This window comes from Crocodylus siamensis, chromosome 1, assembly GCF_052110815.1.
Source record: "Crocodylus siamensis isolate JL-2025a chromosome 1, ASM5211081v1, whole genome shotgun sequence".
In the NCBI taxonomy this organism is placed as follows: Eukaryota; Metazoa; Chordata; order Crocodylia; family Crocodylidae; genus Crocodylus; species Crocodylus siamensis.
Genome location: NC_143395.1, coordinates 380,718,488 through 380,735,057, shown reverse-complemented (window position 1 = coordinate 380,735,057; position 16,570 = coordinate 380,718,488).

Sequence of the window (16,570 nt, the reverse complement as noted above, 5' to 3'; positions counted from 1 at the left end):
CATCTCTATACATACATCATGAAGGGGAGTTTCTGCTCTGAAAAAATCCATGTTATTGGCAGTTTCTCATGGCTTTACTGCATAGTATGGTACTTGTTTCTTCTAGATCTTCTTGTGCCTTCAGCTTGTTTACTGCTATTTGTGGCTGCTTACTATCTATGGAACCTTATGAAGTTTTTCAGAGCCATGCAAAGTATTAGCATTAAGTCACTTGTCTAATTGTCTACAGTCTAAGGCTTTCTAAGTGAATATTGGACTGAGACAGTCAGTGCAGGAAAGGTTATTAAATGACGGGCTTGAGTAGTGTATAGTCAGTAAAAAGGGCTGAAGAGAGTTGAAAGATAAGTTGCTACGAGAGGTTTATGTTTCTTGTGTTCATGAAAAATATATACGAAAAAGCCAAACTCTCAGCTGGTGCAAACCAGTACAATGTTGTTTATACCAGGCTCTGACACAGTCATTGAATATAGAAAAATGAAAACATGCCTATATCTTGTGATATCCTAAATACCCACTGCCATGGAGGGCAGGTTTCCCTGAGTAAGATCTGCCAGACTGACCTCATTGTGAATGGTTACAGAGCAGAATGACCATTTTCTTTCTAAGAAAGGCAGGGAAATGCTGTTCTGAATAGTCAGCTGAGAGTTCAGAGATGAATGTGCTTGTGTAATACATAATGGAGTAGCTCTCATAAATGAACAAGTCTACTTGCACCATTTTCAGCCATTTTCTTTGTGCAGTTTGTTACTGAGATGAGCTTCTACTCAGTTATTTCCTAAGAATTATCTTTGCATAAATGATGTACAAAATGTTTCAGTTCGTTTTAATTCTGTGTCAGCATCCTTCTGTCTGCTTATACAACACTCAGCGCAATGGGGACCTGATCTGTTACTGATATTCAAGTAATATTTTCCTTAACTGAAATGCAAGTAATACTTACTGGGAACATCTACATAAGATGTTTACTGCCATTAGTTTAATAACACTGTGCAGTAGCGTGTCACAGCAAAAAAACATGCTAACAGCTTACTGCACAGTGTTATTAGGCTACTGCATAGTAAATAAATGTGTGCTGGCGGTACTCCGCAGTAACATTAGGTACTGCGCATTTAGTTAGTACTTTATTAACGATGTACTAAATTAAATGTGTAGTATCTAAGGTGCATTAATTAAACATGTAGTCATGCTCATTAAGGCCTACATTGTATTATAGCTATGTGTACACTGTGGGAGGGTGAAGAGAAGAAAGCCACGCACTGTGGGATATCCAGGGATATATCACACCTTATTTTGTGGGCTGTAAACAAATACATCCAATGTTAAATGAGCAGGGATGTTGAAGTGCCATGAAATTGTAAGGGTGAATTCAAGATTTGCAGAACTCTGTGGGGAGGTAAAGCCCAATCAACATATGCCCCACTGACAAGCAGGTCCCCTACTTTCTCCATGACACATTGTTACAAGCTAAGTCTGAACTCAAATTAGGGGCGCTTGTACACATGATGGGTGTTTAGTTCCCCTAAATCAGGGGTGTCCAACCTTTTTGAATGTGGATCTGGATCACAAACTTTTTATCACCCAGTGGGCCAGTGAGCCATATTCAAAGACTCCATAGGAAGTGGTATTACATCAGGAAGTGATGTCACGTGACCTTTGACACCAGTGAAATCGCAGGAAGTGACAATGAAATGGGTCTGAAAATGTGGTTTAAAATCCAAAATAAAAACAATAAAAACAGTACCTGACCTGGACCCATGAGGCAGCAGGCATCCTGCCACCAGTCAAACAAGACCTTGGGAAGAAATTTCCAACAGCTTCTTGTCAATGGGAGGAGATAGAAATGAAAGAGAAAACCTCTTTCCCTTTTCTTTTTGTCCATGTGTTAACTGACAAGGCGCAGAACAGAGCCTGAAAACCTCTCTGTATTTCTAATACCAGCTCTCTGTTCACAGAGGTTAGAACAGTGAGGGAGTGGAACAGACTGCCTAGGGAAGTTGTGGACTCTCCCTCATCGGAGGTGTTCAAAAAGATGTTGGACACTGGTTGGACATGATCTAGGCCAGCGTTTCTCAAAACAGGGGTCGCGACTCAAAAGTAGGTCTCAAGAATATATGAAAGGGTTATGAGCAAACTTTAAAAATTAGTTCTTCTTTAAAGGAAAAAAACATAGAACTGTGGCTTTTCTCCTGTGGGCTGGCAGAGTTCCACCCTGCAAGGGGCTACTTGGGGCCCCCCCATGCCCCACACACTGGGGCACTGGGTCTGGAGGTAGGAGCAGTGAGGGACACTGGGTCGGGACTGTGCATCTATGTTTACAAATTGGGTCCTGGTACAAGAAAGGTTGAGAACCACTGATCTAGACCAGGGTAGGCAATTATTTGAGGCAGAGCAGAGCAACACAGGTTACAACCCTTGCCCTGAGCCTCCCCTCCCCACACACACAGGCGCTGGGATCCCACAGTCACCGGCCTGGCCCCACGGGAGGCACTGTCTTCCTGCCCTGACCCCGGCCTGGCCCAGCCCTACTTGCAGTGCCCCGGCTGGGCAGGAGGTGGCAGAGACAGACGACAAGGATGAGCCTGGCCACCGCGCCACCTCTGCAGGTCCACATCGTTGTGCCATGCCGGGCTGGAGGGAGCTGGAGCTGGAGCCGGAGCTGGGACCCGGTGGCACCTCAGGTTGCAGTGAGCGCAGGCTCCACCCAAGCCTGGGGCTGGCCCACGTTGCACAGCCAATGCCAACAGCCTGGCAGGAGGAGGCACCTGCCCGCGCCGCTCCGCCTCCACCAGCGACCCGGGGCCAGGCACCCAAGCCAGGCTGCCTCTCACCTGCAGGCAGGGAGCGGCGAGTTGCTTGGGCCGGGAAGCGGTGGCTTCCCTACATGGTGCTGGGGACAGGAGAAGGCGGGCCAGGTCTGCACTCCTCTTCCCACACACACTGCGTTGGCAACATCAAGCTGACACGCAGCACATGTGGGAAACTTGTCCCTTCCCCAGCCCTTCAGCAGCCATTAGGAAGCTGCTGAGGGGCTGGGGGAGGGACAAGGGGTGGGAACAAAAGTAAACCATGTTTGCTTTCGTTTCCCACCGCAGCACCATGGGCCACAGAAAATGCCTTGGCAGGCTGCATGGCGGCCCACGGGCCGTATGTTGGACAAGCCTGCCCTAAATTGAAAACAGTGGGGTTTTAATTGGCGGGTTTTTAATTGTGACAATTAAAAACTCACTGTTTCAATTTAGGGACTTCCGTTATTGTTATGAAACAGTGACAGCCCACTGGCAGCTCGCTCCTCCGGCCATGGGCAGGCTCCACCAGAAAAAGAACAAACAAACCAGCAGCAAGGCAGCCCAATCCATTTTTTTTTTTTATGCAGAGCCTGCCTCTCCTGTGGCTGGGGGGCGAACTGCTGGCAGGCCCCGAGCTAGGAGTAGGCCTGGTCCTTTCCTCCTGGGCATCCCCGGGAGGTGCTGCCACTGTGGAGGGAAGGACTGGGGCATCCCCATAACTCAGGGGCTGCATGACCCAGAGGCAGCTCACACGGGCAGGCTCCATAGAAGGGGAAGAAAAAAAAAAGGTGGTGAGGGGCCTGATCCTTTCCCCTCAAACCCTCCTCCTCAGACGACCCTGCCCACATGAGCTGCCGCTGGGTCATACAACCCCTGAGGTTCAGGGGGGCCCAGTCCTTCCCTCCAAGGCAGCAGCACCCCCTGGGACTGCCCAGGTGGGCTGCTAGCTGAATGGGTGCTGCCTCAGCTCACAGGCAGCACCCAGGCCGATCCATTGGTGCATGGAGTGCTGGAAGCCTGGGTGTGCTTGGGGAAGCTTGAGCTTGGCGGGCTTCCAGTGCAGTGTCCTAACTGCCTTCCTGCCACCTGGGACCACCTGGGAATGGACTTGCTTGCCCTTGAGGCAGTGTGGGAAGGTGACAGGGTGGTGTGCTTGTGCCTGGAGAAAGCAGCAGGGACAGTGCATGAGACACTGAAAGCCTGCCAAGCCCAGGCTTCCCTGAGCACACCTGGTCTTCCAGTGCTCAGTTCACTGCCCCCGCCACTTTCTCTGGCTGTATTGCTGCAATTTGTTATGTAGAAAACTAAAATGTATTGGATGTGTTTTACTTTAATACATAATATTCATTTAAAATCGAAATACGCCATTGCATGTGTACAGTGTGATGAAATTGAATCGTAATATGCTGCCGCAGGTGTAAACTGTGATGTCATTAAACTGGTAAAAAAGGGCAATTACACTGCTAAAAAGGCCAATTTTGTCACATGTACAAGCACCCTAAATGAATAATTTTTAGCTTCCCAAATTGATGTTGGCTATGTCTAAGATTTACTTAACCTAGAAGAGTGAGTTTAATCTGGAAACTGCTACCACATGGAGATAGTTGTCATGCTGTCACTCCACTGCCTGGGTGCTCTCCTGGATAAATAAATGGTTCTGATAAACTACCTCAGTTAACAGGAGAAGAAATGGGAATAGTTGAGGCTAGCATCCTCTGCAGATGAAATAATGTGATTATCACATTAATGGACACACTGGGAATATGGAAGATAAAGCCTGAACCTGTTCTCTTCGGGACCAACATTGCCACTTCTTTGTGTTTAGATGTCTATAGAGCACTCTAAGAAAGAATGCTACCAAAGCATCAGGAAATTATAGAAGGGCTGAGAGATTGTTTTAGGTTTACACATCTTTCCTTACAAATTACTTAATTCAAAGAAAATATGCAGGATGAAATAATCTCAAAGTCCCTAATCAGGAAAAACTCTTGTTCATTTTAAGGAATTAAGACCTAACCCAGACATGTACGTATGTGTTTTTGTCCACACATGTGTAATACCAGAAACAATCATTACTTTATTCTCATGTCACAAGATGTTGACCATTCATTACCCATATCTCTTCCTGTCTACAAAGAAAACAGACCATTCCTAGACCTGAATATTTTCTTTCCCTAGGTAAATAATTAATACATAAAATAACGAACTGCTGCCTGTCTAACGGACACACACAACAAATGGTACTTTCTTTGCCTGCTTGTGAGATTGGCCAAATCTCATGGGAACAGCATAAATCTTCAAAAGCCAAACTTTAACTGCTGGAAAAAAATCTTTACTGTGGAAGAGCCAAGTTTAACAAAGGACTGAGTCATTTTTTGTGTGTGCTTTGCAGAAGTACATTAATTAGGAAAAAGTCAAACTCACCAGTGACAAGTTCATCTCTTTCACAACAGGGGAATTTAGTTCCACTTGCACTGTTTTTCATGACCTTTGATTAATGTTGGTTTTGGCCTGACCATATGTTTAACAGTCTATGGTTAGCCTGAAGACCTGATTAAGGAGTGTGAATGTTACCAAAAGAACAGGTTTACAGTCCATTCACCAAATCAGAAAAGGGCTAGGGCTACAAAAATTAACATGTCTTAGAAAAGAGGGAGGCTGTAACAGGGAGCTAGAAGGCTGCTATTACTTAATAGGAAATTGCATCAGAGTGAGCTAGCTCAGGGAAAGCTAGCAGCTAAGGAACTAGTTACTTGCTAGCTAAGGTATAGCCAAAAGCCAGCAGTAATAGCCACAAGGAACAGATAGCCAGGCTACACTGATGAAAAACTGCAAACAGTAGCTAAGCAGCTGCAAGAGCAAGCAGGCAGGTCCCTAGGCTCAGAATGAATCCACCTGTGATGGCTGCCAAGTCACTTGACTGGAAGAGTGGATGGCTTAATGTGTATATAAGCTCAGGGTCTGAGCCTGTGTATTCAGCCTGGCCCTGGAGGCTGTAGAGGAAGAAGCTATGGAGCAGGAGAGCTCCTAGCTGGCACCGGTGCTGCCAGAGGAGACAAACAGAATGCTAATGCCTTGCAAAAGTAAAAACCTGAGATACCTGTTGGCAGCTGAGGCAGTGAGAAACAAAGAGATAAAGCAGCTAATTGTGGCAGAGTCAGAAAGGAGCCAAAAGAGGGAGGAGAAGCTGCAAACACTTCAAGAGAAAGTCACCACAGTTACTTCTTGGGCTGGGGAAGTGGACTTGGTCCGAAAAGTCAGAGGCCTTGATAATCCAGGGGACATAACAAACAACCAAACAGAAGGCCAATATAACAGCCCTGGAAAAACAACTGGATACCAGGCCTGTTCAAAGCGGCTAGTATTTGCTTCAGATTTGTTCAATTCAGGCGACCGTAATTAGATTTGGTGACTTGAATCACTGCCCCGAACTGATCTGGCTGAATCTGATTTGGAGATTTGGCCACTGCCGAATCAGCGAAATCGGCCCCATCCCCCACCGACTCTCAATGGCTGCCCCGCCTGCTCTCCCAGTTCCTGCCAGGCGGGGGCCAAACCCTGCTACCCCACACTGCATGGGGAGGCGGCTCTGCTACGAGCCCCCAGAAGTCCCGAGGCTGTTGCAGCAGCTGGTGAGTCCCGGGGGGGTGGGGGGGTTGTTTTTGTTTTTAAAAGAACCAGGAGCTGGGACAGGCGGAGTAGCCATGGAGAGGGCTGGGAGAGCAGGTGGGGGTTGGGGGGCTTGTGACAGAGCCCCCATGTGGCATGAGGCAGTAGGGGGGACCGGGGATTGCGCCCCTCCCCCACCCACCCTGCCTGGCAGCAGCTGGTGAGTGGGGACTTTTTTTTAAAAGATCCAGGAGCTGGGGCCCGGCAGGGCAGCCATTGAGGGGCTGGGTCAGGGGAGCAGGCAAGAGATGGGGCCTGGCAGGGGTCCCCCCATAGTTTCCTCCCCCCTCCTCCAGCCCCCCTCCCCTGCCCCCTACTTATCAGCTCTGAGTCCAGGCCCAGCTCCCTGCTGCAGTGAGCTGGGCCTGCCCGATTTGCTGAAGTCCTCCAAATCAATTTGGAGAGCTTCAAATTGATTTGGACCTTTTAATTGGTCTCCTGATTTGATTTGGAGATTTGGCCACTGAACCTGGCCAAATCTCCTTGTCCCGGGGGTACAAGCATGGGGGAGCAGAAGCCCCACCCATGGGGGAACCCAGGACAGGGGTAACCCAACCCCAAAGGAAAACCCCTGAAAAAAAGAATCACTTACCTGTTTCAGGGTGCCGAGCGCAAGAAGAACCATGCTGAGGAGAAAAGCCCACGCAGTTTATTAGCTGCGTTTATCTGCAGCTGGAGCCAGCTTGGGTGGATGATGTCAGGGATCAGTCACAAGCTCAAACTTCCTTCCCAAAAGGTAGTACCTAAAATGTTCTACCACCCAGCGGATCGCCAAGCATTCTTGTTGTATCATTGCATACCGTGTCTCCACTGGTAGTAGTTTGGCGGCTGGCATAGGCGACTGGTCTCTCTATCCCATCATCTTCCTGGGTTAGGAGTGCTCCAATGGCCATTTCCGAGGTGTCTGTCTGCAAGATAAAAGGTTTACAAAAATCAGGTGTATGTATCATGACATCCTCACATAGGGCCTTCTTTAGTAATTCAAAATTCCGTGTCATTTCTCTTTTCCATTTTATGGTCCCTGCCCGCCATCCTTTTAAGGCTTCTGTAAGGGGTGCCGGTAGTTCAGAAAAACAGGGAACAAATCATTGATAATAGCTGGTTAGTCCTAGAAAGGATCTAAGCTGTCTGCTATTTTGGGGTGTCGTTAAGTTACGAATCATCTCCACTTTGTCTGTTAATGGACTGATTGTACTTCTTCTGACCAAAACTCCCAGATACTTGGTTTGTCTCTGGGCCAGAGTGCATTTTCGTGGATTTACTGTCATCCCTGTTTTCTGTAACTCTGACAGTATGGCCCTGAGGGCCCTTTTATGTTGTGTCCAGGTCTATGAAAACACGACAATGTCATCTATATAAGCCGTGGCATATTTGGCGTGCGGCACTAAAATCTGGTCCATTAGGCGCTGAAATGTAGCGGCCAATCCGTGGAGTCCATATGGCATGCGAATAAACTTATAGAGTCCCCAAGGGGTCCCGAAAACTGTCTTTGACCGGTCTCTTTTGGCCACAGGAATCTGCCAGTACCTTTTGGCAAGATCGAAATACTAACTGATAAAAGCCAGAATTTTATGTCTGGCGTGCTATGAGTGGTGTGCCGCACGCTCCAGATAAAACATTTTTGCATCTCAGTGTACCACCCCCAGACTAATGGCCTAGTAGAGTGCCTCAACAGAACAATAAAACGGATGCTATGTCGGTGCATACGAGGGGATCCACAGAGATGGGATATGCTCCTCCCGCTAGTATTATTCGCAATCCGGGACACCCCACAGGATTCAACAAAATACCCTCCCTTCGAGCTGGTACTAGAATATCATTCAAGGGGCCTACTCCAGGCCCTAAGGAAAGATTGGGAGCGGAATACGGAAAACACAAGAGAGCCGACAGCTTACCAGCAAAAATTCCAACAGAGAATCCAGGTGGCCGAGGACACTCCAAGTGGCTGAACAAGGTGCCAGCTCCATAAAACTGAATTTGCCCACCTTAACATTTCAAATGCTTGGAAAGGATGAGGGAGCCTGTCTGTGACTCTATTTATGCATCTAGCACTAAACATTACAGACTCTCTTCTGACTTTTGCTCATTTTGTGTTGGCAAAACTCTACTGCATACAATGGTACAATAGCTTGGTTGCAGATAGTTTCCTAAAAGTATTTGATAGTGATATTTGACAGTGTCCATTGAAAACATGAGCTCTGTTGATTAGTGTCACAGGGCACCAAGGGGTGCCTGCACCTTGAAGAGCAGAAACAGCTTAGCAAAGGAGCCTGGCAGGCTACACAGAGCCCCACAGGTGCAGGTTGCCTGAGTAACAGGCTAACAAGGTAATTAGCTGGCACCTACAGGTGGTCAGTGGACTGGAGGGAATCAGAGCCCAGGATACATATAAGCTCAGGGCTGAGGTTGGCTGGGGGTCACTCTGTCTTTTGCAACTGTCCGGACAAGGAGCTCCTGCACAAGAGAGTGGCCCAATGCATGTGGCTGCCTGCTTTGCTACCTCCAAATGCAGTAAGACTCTAGGGGCTCACAAGGTGCTCAGAGATAAAGGGTTCTGGTATTCTAAGGGTGGGAGCTGGCCCTCTTAAAGGGGATGTGGTAAAGGGATGGTTGGAGCCATACAATTGGCCCATAAGGCCTGAGGTGCCTTGTGCAGCACTGTACTGAAGAGAAGCCTGGCAAAGAGCCTATGGATCAGACAGCTTGAGTAAGGCTGAACCAGGACTAAGCGAAGGCTCCCGAGGTATTTTTCCATCAAAGACATGGCAGGTGAGAAAGAGGGTGCCCTCAGGGCAGAGCTTTCACAGAGCCACCAAGGGCATCACAGCCACCCCTGAGTACCTCACTCCATGACAATTAGTTATGACCAGGGATCCTGGTTTTCTCTTTAAAAAACCCAAAAAAACCCAACCCAAAATCCACATTTTTCTGTGATTTTAAAATGAAACACCACACTATATGCATATACATATTAGCGGTGTTCTATTTTAATCCTGGAAAATGTGGATTTGGGGTTATTTTTTTATATTGGAAAATCAGGGATTTTTTTTATCAGAGAAAATCATGATCCCTGGTTATGACTGCATGTGTGTCAAGTGGAAATGTGGGGGATTTGCTGATGGGATGAGTGTACGTTCAATAATCAGAGGGATGGGGAATGCCACTGGGGTGAATCTCTTTGACAGCGGGAGCAGCTTAACAGGTAGAAGGGAGTTGTGTGCTAGATGACAGGTCATGGCTTGTTGGAGGCAGGATACTATATTAGACTCTTCGTCTGACACAGCATGGCAGTTCTTATGGCAGAGAAGAGGTTAACATAGACCTGGGGAAGGGGAACAGGACATAATACAGCTAAAGCTGGTTACAGATGAAAGGTATTTTTTTAAAAACCTTATCTCTCCAAGGAAATGGTTCTGGTCTGGGAAAAGATGCTTTCACTGAGCACCTGAGCTGCAGGGCTCAGTCCTGCATAAGCATCTAGCCAAACAGGAAAGGTTATTACAGTTAGAAGACAGGAATATCCTGCCGGGAGCAGATTGTATATATGAGGGGACAGTTGGAGTAACTGGTATCCCAAGTGTGAATAGGACTTCTCACCATGTGCTCTGATCTCTCAAACAAGAGTTGAGTTGGTAAAAATGAGACTGTTGAGAAAAGGCTCTTTAACATAGCAGGGGACAAAAGTTGAGAATGATTATTTTGATCAGTTTTATTTTTCTGCTACAAAACTAAGACAGGGTCAAAAGTTGATTTTTTTTTTCTTCTGCTGAAAAAATGTAAACATTGCAAACTAAATTATAAGTGTTTTGCATAAACGTATAGCCTATTTGACCAGCTGTACAGGGGAGCCTAGGAGACCTTGAGGACTTGAGAGTCCTTGTGGAAGAGTATAATGAATTATTCACTCTTAACCATCATTAATAATTAAATGATAATTAATTTAAATATTTTAAAGGGTTGTGCCTTTGAAGGGCAGATCATGTCTAAGCCAGCTGGTTGACAGGTTCAAGGAATGGTAGCACCTTCTAGATTGCACAAATTTGGACATTCTGGCAGCAGACATCTCAGCCACTGTCAGATCATTGTGCCTCACAGGCATCACTCCTGAGGTACACCTTTGTCATCAGAAACAATGTAAAAATGTCTTCCCCATAGAAATGAGTGTTTTTATTACTGTGCCATTCATTTGCCTTCCCCAACCACTTGCATGATTTTGTCTGGAGTAGACAGTCAGGTTTTGGGGGCAGGACAGAGAGGCCAACAACCTGACTGGGCTGCAGTACAGATAATGACATTGTTCAGTAGATTTAGTAAAAAATGTCCCAGTAGAATGTTCCCAGTGGAACACCTTTCCATTGGGAAATACCACTGAAAACCTGGGGACATACTAGTCAGATACCAGTTTTATTCGGGGAGCAGGGAGAGAGGAAAACACTTTGATGAGTTTGACATATTCCATTGTAACATTTTTAGAACAGGATTCCTTATTCTGAAATGATTTGTCTTCTAAACTTAATTTTATTTAAAAAGTCAAAACCACAACAAAAGTATTTGAATGACTCCAAACTTTATTTTTAAATCACATTCACTGTTTTTTCCAATTTAAGACTAATGCAGATTTCAAAACTATAGGATTTTCCATGAAATGGTTGTTCTGGCCTCTACCCAGCTCTACCATTCAGTCAGGATCGTTACGATCCTTACACTTCCATGTATCCCTACTAGTTCAGAACTCAGAGCAACCATCATAACTGTTTCCACAGTTGCTGTGGGTCTGCACCTTCAGTCCCAGGCTCAGCCAGGTTGCACCTCACACTCAGAACTTTGCAGGGAGGTCTCAGTCCGCCTTCCTTTAAGGCAGGGGTGAGCAAAATATAGCCCACAGGCTGGTTTTCGCCCACCAGGCCATTCTATCTAGCCTGCAGGGCACCTAAATTTTTTGGGAATGTATTTATCTGCTTCTGGCTGCCTCTCAAAGCTCACAGGAGCCAGGGGCAGTAAGACCATCAGCAGGAAGCAGCAGCCCAGCCCTACCCAAGCCTCAGCCATTTCCCTGTCCTCCTGCTCCTGCACCACATGACTCCTGGCTGTATCGCCAGACTGCAGGGTGTGTGTGTGTGTGTGTGTGTGTGTGTGTGTGGTGAGTCCCAACACCCCTTCACACCGCCATACATGCAGACCCCCACACCCCATCACACACTGCAGCCACCCTCCCCCATACCCACCCACACCCCACATATCCCCAGCTACACCCTCTCCCACACACCCAGAACCCACCACAAACCTACCCCACAACATACAAGAGTAAGACTTCATTTTAAGATATTGTATACAATCACCTTTATGTACACTACACAAATGCATGTAAAACAGGACAAAAATATTTTTTTTAAATCATATTAATGAATGTTTTAGATGTTTGCTTTTTAGAATATAATTTGGTATGTTTCTGGTTCTGAGATGGCAAAACCTGTTGCTGAAAGGAGTACTTCTGTGGGGAGCAAGGGGAGGGACTTCTGGTGGCAAAGGTCAGGAGTTAGGCGGCGGGACTTCCAGTCACAAGATGGTGACCGGGGGGGGGCACCCGTCAAGGGGCAGGGATACCTACATGGCCCTCAACAGCTGCCTAAACTCAGTAAGTGGTCCTCTAACCAAAATAATTGCCTGCCCCTGTTTTAAGGGTATATGATGCTCCACAGGGATTGGAGAAGAGGCAGGGTCATGATGGCTCTCTGCCACCTAAAGTGGTCCAGGCTGAACATGGAGGAGGTTACACACTGGCAGCTCCTCTGTGGGAGCACCTAGGGACCTTCTTCTTGGTCAGAGCAGTTCCACTGCTGTAGTCTGTGACATCTTAGTTTTCAGGAAGTAGTGCACTAGAAATGAATAGGAGGAATGGCAGGATTCAGCCCCACATTCAAAATCTGATTTTAAATCAGTAACAACTGCTCAGCAGGATTTCTAGCTTTCCTCTTTCTGCCACCGGCAAGAGGAGAAGTACTGTGTATTAATTAGTGAATAGTACTTTTTGTATGCACTTTCTTACCAGCTGATGTGGCCCTGAGGCCACCTCTGAGCACAATATTCTGTAACCCTGAGGTATGCAATCAGAAGGTGGAACTGTTGTTCTTCCAGGATGCTCTACACTTTCTTTTTGCCAACACAATGCTGATTCCCCTATGGAAGAAGACCTATAGAACTAGCAAGGATGAAAGGAATTGAGTTTCTATAGAAAGCTAATTGTGTTTTATAGAAATCTTTTTGAATACCTATAGAATTTTAAAGGGGATGATATGCCTTGAATAGTTTTAAACAATCCTCTAAAAGGGATATATTCCTGTAGGAAATTCTAAACAGTGATTAAAACAAAGTAAACAGAGTTGTACCCACAAACCTGTATTGGTCAGGAATGTGCCTCAAACAAATCTCAGATATTCCCAGTGAGGCTTACCCCCCCACCCCACCCCAAGCCTGGGGCAAGGCTTATAGTTCACTTCTTATAGTTCACTCCATGATGAATATGTAAAATAATGTTACTTAGTAAATATAGGTTTTTCTTTTTTATGTCAGCAGGTGCTAAATTGTGTCCAAAACTTGCATTCCCACAATTAGGAGCTGAATTTCTTTTTCTTGCCATTAGATGGCTCTGTGTGATCTCACTAAACGAATATGTTTTTCTTTATACCACAAAATAAAGTTGTCTCCGGTTCCCTCTAGACATGCAGGTAAAGGCACAATGGGATCTAATGCATGATCCATACAGTCATGCCTCCTGCCATGCTACATATGCATACCAGGAGGCATGACTGTGGTATTGCGCATTAGATCCCATTATGCCTTATTACTGAGAGAACCTGAACCCAGCCTTCCCCAGCACTGGCAAGAAGCAAGCTCCAGCAGCTGGGCACCCCATGTACCCCAGGGGCTGGGAGATCAAAGCAGCCATGATCCCCAGCCTTGGGGGGCATGTGAAACTCCTGAGCTTGGGAGTTTGCAGCAGCTGCAATCCCTCATCCCCAGTGGTTTCACACACCTCTGAGCCTGAGAAATCACAGCAGCTGTGACCCCCTAAGCCTGGGGTTTTCATGCATCCCTGAACCTAGGAGATCACAGCAGCTGTGATTTCCACCAGGCCTGTGGGTTTCACACACCACTGGGGCAGCTGTGCACCCTGGCTGCCAGTACCCAGCTGGATCCTGGCACCCAGCATCCACAGCTGCAGGACTCTGGGTCCCTGTGCTACCAGGGCCAAAAGTCAGTAGCTGTTGGGGCTGACAGTCCCCTAGCTGGGCATAGTGCACCCAGAGAGAGAGAGAGAGCAAGGTTAGAATCATGCACTATATAATGGGATATATCTTACTGAAGTCCACAGCAGCTGGACCTCTGTGAAGAAACAATAACTGAACCCAAAGTTATCATTACCACACATGCCTTGTTCTGAAGATACAGAAATCGTTTTTCACCTTGCTGTTGGCCAAAGTATGACTTTAGACTGTCCAGCTTGTGCTCACAGTGCCCTGTTTGGCTATACGCTATTCACCCGGGGAGGTGATGAATGGATGGCACAAGGAACCTTCCACATTTCAGGTCATACAAGGTCTGTTGCCCATATCATGCCACAGGGAACAAGATAAAGAGAAGGCCCAGTGCACAGATGGAGTAGCTTGTGCTATCCTAATATCAGGCCACCAACACAGCCTGTTAAGTCCTTCCATGAGGTAGCTATAACTGCCTCACAAGTGTGTGTTGCTTCTTATTCAGGGTTGTGCCTTACTCAAACTAGTCATATCAAGTTAGGCATTTGGTAAATACTGAAATACTGTGTTTTCCCAAGGTCTTCTGATCTTCAGTGACTAGAAGTTCTCTTAAGGGGAAAGTCCCTCAGGTGCAGGCTTTCATGCAATACCAGTTGCACCATTCCAGCCCTGTGGGGTCCCCTGGTACAGGAGCCAGGCATAGGGTCTTCAAACCAGCCCTGAATATGCTAGCATTCAGGAGAATGGCCCCAGGATGCAGGCCTATGTTAACCCAATGACCAGAAGGGGACAGAGAAAGGCAGAAGCTGCTGTTCCAGCCCCCAAACCAGAATAAGCTGCCATATCAAAACAGTGGGCAGCCTCAGGGTCTCCCCAGACTTCTTGCTGACACCGGATTCCTAAGGAATTGCAGCTGCCAGAAATGCCTTCTCCCATCTGCACCTGGCCCACAGGCCATGTCTCATCCTGCCAGGTGCTGACCTACCCTGACAGACCCCCAGGCACAGGTACTGCAGAACACTGTATCATGTGGGGAACAATAGGAGCCTTGGAGGATTTCCAACTGGTTCAACATGCAGCAACTTGTCTGCTAAGTAGTGGTGCCCCCTTTTCCTGAAGCCATTCCCAGATACCCATCAGACTGTCCACTCTGGGCTTGGTACCCTATTCACCTGTGGCCAGGGTTGTGTGCAGTGCCCAGACCTTGCAGGAATTGGTGTGCTTTGGCACAAAGGTGTGAGTGCTTGCCCATGCTCTGCTCCAGCAGGAGATTTTGCCCTGTGGCAACAGAGTCGGGTATCTAACACAGACCCCTTATTCCTGGATTCATAGATTTATAGATTGTTAGGGGCTGGAAGGGACCTTGCAAGATCATCAGGTTCAGCCCCGCCTGCACTAGGCAAGAAAGATAACTGTGGGTCAGGTGACCCCAGTGAGGTGACCATCCAATCTCCTCTTGAAATTTCCAGGCTAAGTACCACCTCTGGAGGGAGCTTATTCCACAGTCTGGACACCCTAATGGTGAAGAAGTTTTTTCCTAGTGTTAAGCCTGAAACAGTCTTCCAAGAGTTTGTGGCCGTTACTCCTGGTTTTCCCCAAGGGTGCCCTGGTGAACAGTTGTTCACTGAGCCCTTGATGTATTCCCCTGATATAATGGTAAGCTGCTACCAAGTCCCCTCTCAGTCTTCTCTTTTTTAGGCTGAAGAGATCCAAGTCCCTCAGCCTTTCCTCGTATGACTTGCCCTGCTAGTCTCTGATCATAAAGATGGCTCTTCTCTGGGCTCTCTCAAGCTTTTCCATGTCTTTGTTGAAAAGCAGCACCCAGAACTGTCTAGGTAAAAACCAGACAGGTAGCAACTTCAGTGCTAAGTAACACAGGATGATACAAACATTGCCCCAATGCTCTGGACACCATGTTGGCTCCCCAGTGAAATTTAAATTCTAGCTCTAATCTTCTACTTCGTACACATCACAAAATTGACCTTTAAAGCAGCTTAAATGCCCTTTCGCACTGCTTTAATGTTACAGCTGCTTACACTGTCGGTGGTGTATTGCGCATTAAATGACTTTGGGAAGTAGCAAAATAAAACATGACCGAGGTGTTTTAGTTTGCTACCTTAACTATAGAGGGAAGCACCAGGCAGCCCATGTAGGAAGGCTTCACTGGGGGGGTCAGGGAGTAGTGAGCCTGATCTTTTTTTTTCTCCTCAGAGCCCACCTGAGCTGCGCAGAAGCCCAGTGCTTCCCTCTGGGACTGCCTGGGCCACGTGCCTGCAGGGGGCACTACTACCATCATGGAGGGAAACACCCCTGACCCCTGCAGCTCAGGGACCACTTAGCCTGCTGGCACTTCTCCCTCCCCACCCCCAACTGGTGGAGAGGCAGGTAAGGATTGGGCCTGACCCTTGTCTACATGCCAAACAAGTGACTACTGAGAGTGGTGGAAAGGGGAGCAAAGGTGCTTATTTCAGTCATTAGCAAGCATTTGAGACAACCATTGCACACCACTAACAGACTAATAATTCCATTTGAGGAAGTAGCTATTATTATAATAATAATGTTAAAATCTAATAAAATAATCATCACAGAAAGGCATGCTGCCATGACAGGGTGAATGAAATTATAGCATTTCATTTTTCTCCAAGTAAATAGGCTGTGTGCCATATTAAACATCTCCATAGATTCAACTAGAGGGAATAAAAAGGAGATCTGTTAAGCCCTAAAACTATCATGTACCTGGTCTTCAGATAGTGGTCTCTATTTTTATGGCCACAAATAATTGTAGGCGTAATTTTGTACTTCAACTCTTTCATCATATAAGTGTCTATCTGTCTTATTTTGCTGCATACTAGTAATTAC